The sequence below is a fragment of the Phaseolus vulgaris genome, chromosome 11 (genome assembly GCF_000499845.2).
Source record: "Phaseolus vulgaris cultivar G19833 chromosome 11, P. vulgaris v2.0, whole genome shotgun sequence".
In the NCBI taxonomy this organism is placed as follows: domain Eukaryota; kingdom Viridiplantae; phylum Streptophyta; class Magnoliopsida; order Fabales; family Fabaceae; genus Phaseolus; species Phaseolus vulgaris.
The window spans coordinates 27,103,623-27,113,698 of NC_023749.2; positions in this window are offsets into that span (position 1 = coordinate 27,103,623).

The window sequence follows — 10,076 nt, forward strand, 5'->3', positions numbered from 1 at the left end:
ATCATCAGGCGCCCACCGTGGGGCCGTGTAAAACGTGCTCCCATCCACAACGTGAGTTCGTGGAAGTTTTCTAGGTTTTCGGCGTGGTTGTGTGTTGGTGCAACCGTCGTTCTTGGTTTCTTTGAGTTTCGTTCGGTGAAGTTTGCGTTTTAAATCGTTCGTTTGGCTTTTCGATCGGTGGATTCGAGTTCTTTCGTTTGGTTGTTTGGTTCGCGGGGAAACAGTGGTTTTTGGTGAAGCTGCGATCTTCTTCGAAGGTTTGCGGTGTTCTTGAAGTTCTTGCGCAGTTTCTTGAGTTTTCTCCGGTTGATCGCTGATTCGATCGTGGTTGAAGTGTTATTTGCTGTATTTCTGTGGTTCGCTGAAGTTAATGAGAAAGATGAGAAGCAATCGTTCCAGTCCCGTGGCTCCCGTCGCAGCTGAAGGCGACGCCGCCATGACCATGGCGCAGATGGCAGAAATGATGCGCTCATTGCAGGCCACTGTAGAAGCCTCGCGCGTCGAGCAGGCAAGGATACATGAAGACCTGGTCGCCTCTCGCGCCAGGAACGAGGAGCTCAGCAAGGTAGCTGAGGAGCTACGTCGAGCTCTTCAGGAGCAGCAGGTTTGTTCTTCTGCTGAAGAGGTGGCACCGTCGACGCCGCCTCGTGTTTTCCCAATGCCTTTCATTCAGGCGATTACCGACACGCCAATTCCCACGAGCGTGGTCCCGGTTAAAGCTGTTTTTACTGGCGTGGAGGATCCAGAGGCTCATCTGACCACGTTCCACACATAGATGATGCTGTCAGGAGGGTCGGACGCCGTCTATTGTAAGATGTTCGTGAGCACGCTCCAGGGAACGGCGATGGAGTGGTTTGTGAGCCTGCCTAATGGCCACATAACTAATTTTCAACAATTCTCGAAAATCTTTGTCGAGCAGTATATTGTGAACAAGGCACCGCCCAGGGTGTCCTATGATCTGTTTGATATAAGGCAGTACCATGGGGAGTCCCTTAGAGACTACCTCAATCGCTTCGGAGCGCAGATGGTCCGATCGCCGGCCAAGGATGAAGAAATGCTGGTCTATGCCTTCAAGAAGGGCGTGCAGCCAGGGCCATTCTGCGAGGCCTTGATCAGGGCTCATCCAGCGACGTTTGCTGAAGTCAGGCGACTCGCAGTGGCCCACATCGCCGACGAGAGCGAAGTCGCCGAGAAGAGAGGCAGCGTGGCTCCCGCCATGCCACGCGCCCAGACCAGGATCCAGCCACAGAGGGTGCTGGAAACGGCGGCGGCGGCCAGAAAAGACCAAAGGACTCGCTATCCTTACGATAGGAGAAATAAGGGAAGAAGTCAAGCGCGCCAACCGCCAGCACGCCAACAACCAGCACGCCGGGAATACAATCGCCCGCCTAAGCACAAATTCGTCATGGGACTAGCGGACCTGATCGCTATCCCTAACATATCTGCTAGGTTGAAGGCGCCCGAGAAGGTGGGCGACAAGGTGCTGGGGTCAAAGCCAGACGTTTGGTGCGAGTTCCACCAGTGCTTTGGCAACAACCTGGACTCGTGTTTGTCTTTAGGATACCAGCTCGATGATCTGGTTAAGAGCGGGTTCCTAAACGACTATCTGCTGGACAGAAGGACCGGAGGAGCGTCGAGTTCCCAGCCGGCGGGTGGAGAAGCCCAGCAACACGAGATGCCTATCCATGGGGAAATCCACACCATTGCAGGGGGTTTCTCAGGTGGTGGATGCACCGCATCGCAGAGGAACAAGTATGCGCGATCGGTGATGTCAGTGGACATGTTTGAAGATCACTCGCCGGAAGTGGACATTACGTTCACCAAGCAGGATCTTCGGGACGTTGTGCCTCATGACAACGATCCCATTGTTATTTCGTTGGTAACGGCAGGGAGGAAGGTCCACCGAGTTCTGGTGGACCAAGGAAGCTCGGCAGACGTGATGTTCTGGCCGACTTTCACATAGCTGGAATTGCCCCTTGACCAGCTGAGGCCCTATGGAGGGTGCTTGTATGGGTTCGCTGGCGACCAGGTGGAGGTCAGGGGGTACATTGAGCTGAGGACCACGTTTACAGATGAGGCTGGGTCGAGGACGGAGAAAATCAAGTACCTCATCGTAAACGCCCCTTCAGCATATAACATCCTGTTGGGAAGGCCCACTCTTAACAGGATAGGCGCCATTCCATCGACTAGGCACATGAAGGTGAAGCTGCCGTCCATGGAAGGGGTGGTGATCACGATCAAGTCGGACCAGAAGGAAGCGAAAAGGTGCTATGAGAATATCCTGAAAAACAAAAGGTCCGTGAGCTATGTAACGACCACCCCGCCTCCCGGTGTGAAGCCCAGACCACCGGTAACAGAGGAGGCCGCCGGAAGGGATGTAGAGATGATAGATGCTGAGCTGGGGGAGAGGAATGCTGGCCTGGAGGAAGAAGAGGCGCGGAATCGCCCTGAAGAAGCAAGGGAACTGGGAATCGCCAAGGCGGTGATTGCCAGAGAATCCAGGCCCAAACCCGTCGAGCAGTGGCTCGAGAAGGAGATCGGGGGGAAAGTTTTCAAGCTCGGAAGATCTCTGGAGGTCGATCTCCAGGACCAGATCGCCAAGGTGATTGAGCGGCATCTGGACGCGTTTGCATGGTCCGCCTCGGACATGCCCGGGATTGATCCCGACTTCCTGTGCCATCATCTGGCGATGGACAACATGGTGAGACCGGTGCGACAAAGAAGGAGGAAATTTAATGAAGAAAGGAGGCAGGCGATCAAGGACGAGACCCAGAAACTCCTCGCTGCAGGCCACATCAGGGAAGTCCAGTACCCTGAATGGTTGGCGAACGTCGTACTGGTGAAGAAGAGCAACGGGAAATGGCGCATGTGCGTCGATTTCACCGATCTGAATAAGGCTTGCCCAAAGGATTCGTATCCTTTACCAAGCATTGATGCCCTGGTTGATAGTGCTGCAGGGTGCAAGCTGCTGAGCTTCCTGGATGCCTTCTCGGGCTATAATCAGATCAAGACGCATCCCATGGATGAAGAAAAGACAGCCTTCATGACGGAGAGGTCGTGCTACTGCTATAAGGTGATGCCGTTTGGGCTGAAGAACGCGGGGGCCACGTACCAGAGGCTGATGGATCGAGTACTTGCACCAATGCTGGGAAGGAACGTGCAAGCTTACGTCGATGACATGGTCGTGACCTCGCAGGAGAAGAGCAAGCACGTTGCAGACTTGGAAGAATTGTTCACGACGATCGCCAAGTTCAAGTTGAAGCTCAACCCGGAGAAATGCATTTTCGGCGTGGAGGCTGGAAAATTTTTGGGTTTTCTCTTGACTGAAAGAGGAATAGAAGCCAACCCGGACAAGTGTGCCGCCATCTTGGCGATGAGAAGCCCGGCTACAGTGAAAGAAGTCCAGCAGCTGACAGGTCGGATGGCAGCCCTATCTCGCTTCGTGTCAGCGAGCGGAGAAAAGGGACATCCCTATTTCCAATGTCTGCGGCGCAATAACAAGTTCGCTTGGACGAAAGAATGCGAGGAAGCTTTCGTCAAGCTGAAGGAATATCTGGCGAGCCCGCCGGTTCTGTGCAAACCACTGGCGGGAATCCCTCTCAGATTGTATTTCGCTGTGACTGAGAGGGCGGTGAGTGCGGTGCTCGCCCAGGACCAAGATCAAGCTCAGAAGCCTATCTATTTTGTGAGCAAGGTGTTGCAGGGCCCAGAAACGAGATATCAGGCCCTTGAGAAGGCTGCGCTGGCTGTGGTGTTTTCGGCGAGGAGGTTGCGCCACTACTTCCACAGCTTCACAATACTGGTGATGACTGACCTGCCCATCCAGAAGGTCTTAAAGAAACCTGACGTTGCGGGAAGGATGGTGAAGTGGGCAGTGGAGTTGTCAGAATTTGACATTAAATATGAGCCCCGAGGCCCGATCAAGGGGCAAATCTTTGCAGATTTTGTAGTCGAGCTCTCATCAGAGGCAACGCGGGTTGAAGGTGACGACTTCCGTTGGGTACTCTCGGTGGATGGATCATCGAACCAGCAGGGTAGCGGTGCTGGAGTAATATTGGAAGGACCCAACGGCGTGCTGATCGAACAATCGTTGAGATTCGCCTTCAAAGCCAGCAACAATCAAGCAGAGTATGAGGCGCTGATCGCCGGGATTCTGCTGGCCAAGGAGATGGGAGCTAGGGTGCTGATGGCTAAGAGTGACTCGCTGCTAGTCACAGGGCAAGTAACAGGCGAGTTCCAGGCTAAAGATCCACAAATGGCGGCTTACTTGGCGTATGTGCAGGAATTGAAGAGTTCCTTTGCCTCTTTTGAAGTGGTCCATGTGCCCCGAGAACAGAATGCCCGAGCTGACTTGCTTGCTAAGCTCGCCAGTTCAGGCAAGGGGGGTAGGCAGAGGACGGTGATTCAAGAAACTCTGAAGACGCCGAGGGCATTTGTAGCAGATCACCTGGTCCTTCAGATAAGCAAGTCGACGGAGAGAGCAGCGAGAAGCCATAAGTCTTTGACTCAAGAAACTCTGAGATCGCCGAGAATTAGAGCATGTCGAGGAGAGAAGGTGGACGTGATGCAGGTCTCCGCCACCCATAAGCCAGACACTTGGATAACACAGTACAAGCGGTGCCTGGCAGATGGTCTCCTCCCGCTGGATCCAACAGAAGCTAGGAAGGTAAAGAAAAATTCCAGCAAGTATACACTGATTGATGGCGATCTGTACAGGTTTGGGTTCACTCACCCACTCCTGGAATGTATACACGGCGAGAAGTGCACGAGAATTATGGCAGAGCTCCACGAAGGAATATGTGGAAGTCACGTCGGGGGTCGAGCTCTGGCCGCAAGGACTCTCCGTGCAGGCTACTATTGGCCATCCATGAGAGAAGATTGCAAGAAGTATGCCCAATGCTGTAAACAGTGCCAGCAGCACGCCGATTGGAATACGGCACCTCCCGAGGAGTTGAAGTCGATCTATAGCCCTTGGCCGTTTCATACTTGGGGAATCGACATCCTGGGACCTTTTCCACTGGCGATCAGGCAGATGAAGTACTTGGTAGTGGCGATTGAGTACTTCACCAAGTGGATTGAAGCAGAACCAGTGGCCCAGATCACCGCGCACAAGATCGAAGGTTTTGTATGGAAGAACATCGTGTGCCGGTTTGGAGTGCCTACGCGCCTGGTGTCAGATAATGGGACTCAGTTTGCAAGCCACCTGTTGAAAAAGCTTTGTGAAGGGGTTGGAATTCAGCAAGTGTTTGCATCCGTCGAGCACCCTCAGACGAATGGCCAGGTAGAATCAGCTAATCGGGTGTTGTTGAGAGGTTTGAAGAGAAGGCTTGAGAAGGCCAAGGGAAGTTGGGCTGAGGAGGTGCCCCGTATAGTCTGGGCGTACCACACCACCGAGCAATCCGGAACCCATGAGACCCCTTTTAGCTTGGTCTATGGGTGTGACGCCATGATTCCGGTGGAGATCCAGGAAAGCTCGCCGAGATTCTAGAACTTTGTAGAGGAAGACTCGAATGAAGAGAGAAGGCTGAACCTGGATCTGCTGGACGAAGTCAGGGAGGAGGCAAGGCTGAAGGCTGAGGCGGTGAAGAGAAGGGTCGAGCGAAGGTACAACTCAAAGGTGATGCCAAGGCAGTTTAGAGAAGGCGATCTGGTGATGAGGAAGGCCCACCAGTACGAGATGGAGAATAAACTATCACCCAAGTGGACTGGACCGTTCAGAATAACCGAGGCACTCGGGAACGGAGCCTACCGCTTGGAGACGCTGGAAGGGGGGGCGATCCCTCGTACCTGGAACGCCACACACCTGAAGTTGTACTATAGTTAAGAGCTTTGTAAGTGAAGACAAACACAAATATTACATTACAATGTCTCTATTAAAACAGTTTCAAAGGGGGCACTCTTTTTTCCCTAAGGAGGGTTTTTAATGAGGCCACCCAATAAAAGAAGAGTTTTCGAAGTATAAGGTGTTTTCAGATTGCATGTGTGCTATTTTCGAAAGTTTTGAAGAAAGACCTTGTCATTCGTACATGATTTAAGGCAAGAAAAGATATATCGCGTGCTTTCTAAAAAGTTTTAAGTCCTCATCGTTTTTCGGCGATTAGAGGCACCCGTTAAGTTTTAAAGTCCTCATCGTCTTTCGGCGATCGGAGGCACCAGATGGAAGACCTCAACGCCCTCGCGCGTTTTGAGGCAAGTTAAAAGACCTCCTCGCCGTTGAGCGAGTGCAGGCGAGAAAGAGAAAAAGTCCTCCGTGTTTCTGGGGGCGAGAAGATGTAACTCCTGGGGCAATGTCGAGGCAAGTTAAAAGACCTCCTCGCCGTTGAGCGAGTGCAGGCGAGAAAGAGAAAAAGTCCTCCGTGTTTCTGGGGGCGAGAAGATGTAACTCCTGGGGCAATGTCGAGGCAAGTTAAAAGACCTCCTCGCCGTTGAGCGAGTGCAGGCGAGAAAGGTCCTCAGTGCATCCAGGGGGGAGGAGATGTACACCCTGGGCAAGTTGAGGCACCGGATAAAGTCCTTATCGCCGTTGTGCGAGCCAAGGCCAAATAAAGACCTCCTCGCCGTTGAGCGAGTGCAGGCGAGAGAAAGAAAAGGTCCTCAGTGCATCCAGGGGGGAGGGGATGTACACCCTGGGCAAGTTGAGGCACCAAACATAGTCCTTCTCGCCGTCGAGCGAGTTAAGGCCATTTAAAGTCCTTCTCGCCGATGAGCGAGTTCAGGCGAGTTAAAAGACCTTCTCGCTTATATGCGGGTATAGGCAAGATAAAATCCTTCTCGTCTTGAACGAGTTCAGGTATGGCGAAGAGGGTGGAAGAAGCTTGAAAGGTGGCTAAGGTAGGTTCGAAGAGAACGCCTAGCCAGCCGGTCTTCAGCTCTGAAGTTCAGGGAGGGTGAAGGACGTTCCCAAAGGGCATTTCTGCCCCAGATAAAGAAATGACTGCCAAAGCATGAGGCTGGGAAAAGCTGGTGTTACCAAGAGGTTTTGGCGATCGGGAAAAATTCAAACACGGCGAGAAGATTGAAAGACTTGTTTGATAAAGCGGGTCGAGTGAGACGTTGTTTGAACCGATGATTGAGTTACAGTTCGTTGCTTGGAAACTTTTCTTATGATCAGGTTAGTGCCTCAGGGGTACAAGTTGTTTAAAGCGGTTATTGCTTAAGTTTGAATCGGCTCGAAGCAGTTACGCCAAAGGTCGTGTTTGCCAAATCGCTAAGTTGAACGCAGCAAAGTTAAACATACAAAGAAGTAAAAAGCGCTCAAAAGAAGTCAGAAGAAATATCCAAGTTTCGCTATTGAAATGAGTAACTGTTCAAAACACATGTGCAAGAGTTTTTACAAGGTAAATACAGGCGAATTTATAAAGAAGCAGATGGGGTGGAATTGGTTGAGCCTTCGGCGGGAACGACCTTTCCATCTACCACTTCATTGTTTAACGACACCATGCTGAGGTCGAGATCAGGGAATAGGCATGCGAATTGCTCCCGAGTGGCTTCGAATCCAGCAGTCAGAATCTGAGCAGAATTTAGCTTAAGTTCTTCAAATTGTCCTTGAAGCTCTTCAACCTGTTTCTTGAGCTCCTCGTTCTGCTGCCCCAGCTCTTCAGCTTGTTTCTTGAGCTCCTTGTTCTGCTGCCCCTGCTCTTCAATCTGTTTTTGGAGTTGTTTGTTAGTTTCTTGAGCATGGAGAAGGTCGTCAGTAACCTTCTTGGATTCTGTTCGAGCTTGGGACAACTCGGCAGCCATCTTCCCTTTCTCCTTGTTTGCCTCGGCGAGATCAGCCATGGCGTCGTCTCTCGCTTTCTCCACTTGCCCAAGTAGCTTTTCGCGGTCGATGGACCTTTGCTCCAGTTTTTGTACCTTATCGGCATTAGCTTGAATGTGAGCCTCCAGGTCGCTCGCCTTGGTGCGCAGAGGCACGATTCTGCTTTCAAGTTCAACTTTTTCTTGGGCAAGTTCATGGACTTTGCGGCGAAGGTCAGCAGCTTCCTTGCGCGCAAGCCTAAGCTCGGTACTTAGGGCATCCTCTACTCGGGAATGTTCCATTTCCGCGAGCGTCAGGCTAAATGCCACCTTCTCTACCTCAACCTTCATTGTGCTGTTCTCGGTCTTGAGGTTGTAAACATCGTCTTGGAGCCGCCTGGTGGAGCTCTCCACAGCCCTCGTTATGATTGATGGGATATCCTCTGCTATGGTTTTGAGTTTGGCAGTCAGAGGCTCCCACATCCTTGTGACCTCGAGGGAAAGGTTTGCAGCTTGGAGAGGCGCCAGGGGGGCTTGTTGAGGGTTCTCGTCGCCACCTTCCTTAGCAATGTTTTCAGTGGTTGTTTCCTGGCGTGGCGACGCAATCGGGGACTCGGTGATTAGGATTGGAGAGGTGTGAGCGACCTCATCCCCGATTGGAACGATTCCTGCAGCTGAAGTGTTGGAAGGAGGGCCCCCTCCTGCTGATATATGTGGTGTAGAGGCGCTCGGGGGGTCCTCCAAGAAATTTGGCTCTGGGGCCTCAGTTGCAGGTGGCGCAGTGGCCAATGGAACTGCTTGGACTGGTGGTGAAGGGGCTTGTGGTGCTGGTGGTGAGGGAGGAGGAGCAGGTGTTGATGGTGGTGTTGAAGCTGGAAGAGGGGGCGGGGCAGGTGGAGAAGATGGTGCCACCCTCTTCCTTTTCGTGACAAGGCCATCCTCTGTGACCTCGTCATCCTCTTCTTCCTCTTGGACGACTTGGGGGGCTTTTCGCTTTGGCCTCTTAAGGACCAGTTTCTTTCGTTGGGTGGGCTCCTTAGGCGGTGATCGCCCCTGGATGATGGCCTTCTCGACCGCCGAGTTGGGAACCGTCTGGGAGCCGGTCGCCAACCCGTGGTTGCGGGCGAGCGCCTTTAAGTCGGCGAGCATGTTCTTACCCAACATGGTGTCTGCATGAAATGAAAGTGCATAAGTTAGCTCAAAGGAGAAAGGGGTAAGTGTACAAGACAATGAGACAGCAAAAACAGGCATATGCAGGAAAGATAAAACCAAAGTCTTGTGTGTGTCGCGCAAGACGCCCAGAAACAATATCAGAAGCAATGTCAAGACAAAGATGTAGCGTCCTAACCTATTTGGAATTCCAGCTGGTCCTCAAAGAACTCGAAGGAAATCAGGGTGGGGGTCAAGAATGTTATGTGGGCATCTGCCACCCTCTTCCAGAAGAGACAAAGGTCTCTGTCCAAAGCTCCCATGCTATCAGGACTTCTGGGCCTCCTAAAGCAGCTCTTGGACTCCTTTTTCCCCTTGTCCACCCAGTACAAGGGGAAACCGTCGAGAAGGGAAGTGTCTTTGTCATTTGCGCGAACCTGGATGAACTTCCCCTTCCAATCCTTGTATGACTGCTGGAAGATGGTGAAAATGGACCTCCCAGCAATGGCATTCAGGCTGACCCACAGGCGATCTCCTGGGTGCTTGGCTCGAACAGGAATAAAAACACGTCCACTGACGCGGGCAACCCCTGGTGGGCGCACGTTATCTCGAAAGCTCGGACAAACGCCCAGCTGTTGGGGTGAAGCTGGGCGGCAGCGATATTGAGCTCGGTTAAGAGTTCCCTCTCAAATCGAGTAAGAGGGAACCTGAGTTTGACCTTCTTGAAGAAAGTGGTGTAGACGAAGCAGAAGGGCCCGTCGGCGCTCACTTTATCATCGGCGCACACTGGCAGAGTGGCGGGGCAAGGCAGCACCATCATTCTCTCATCGTGCTCCTTGTGGAACGATTGGTGGGCCTCGTCCCCATTGGTCAATCGCAGAACCGCTCCCGCGGTGTTCACCGACGAGGTTTCCTTTAAGAGGGTTGAGTTAGCCCATGGGTATAACGTCTTGAAGTCTGGCAGTGGGATGGGGGCTCCTCCAGCGTTTGGTGGAGTCGCCTGGGCCAGAGCGGTTTGAGAAGACGCAGGCCTCACAGCCTGCGAAGAGGGAGCACCACGAACTTGCGTTGAGTCGTGTGCTTGTGAAGGAGGGTTTCGCGCTGATGGAGGGGGGTTCGGGGTGATCTTCGTGCGAGTCATGATAGCAACTGCAAACGAAGAAGAAAGAAAAAAAATAATCAGGAGGGTT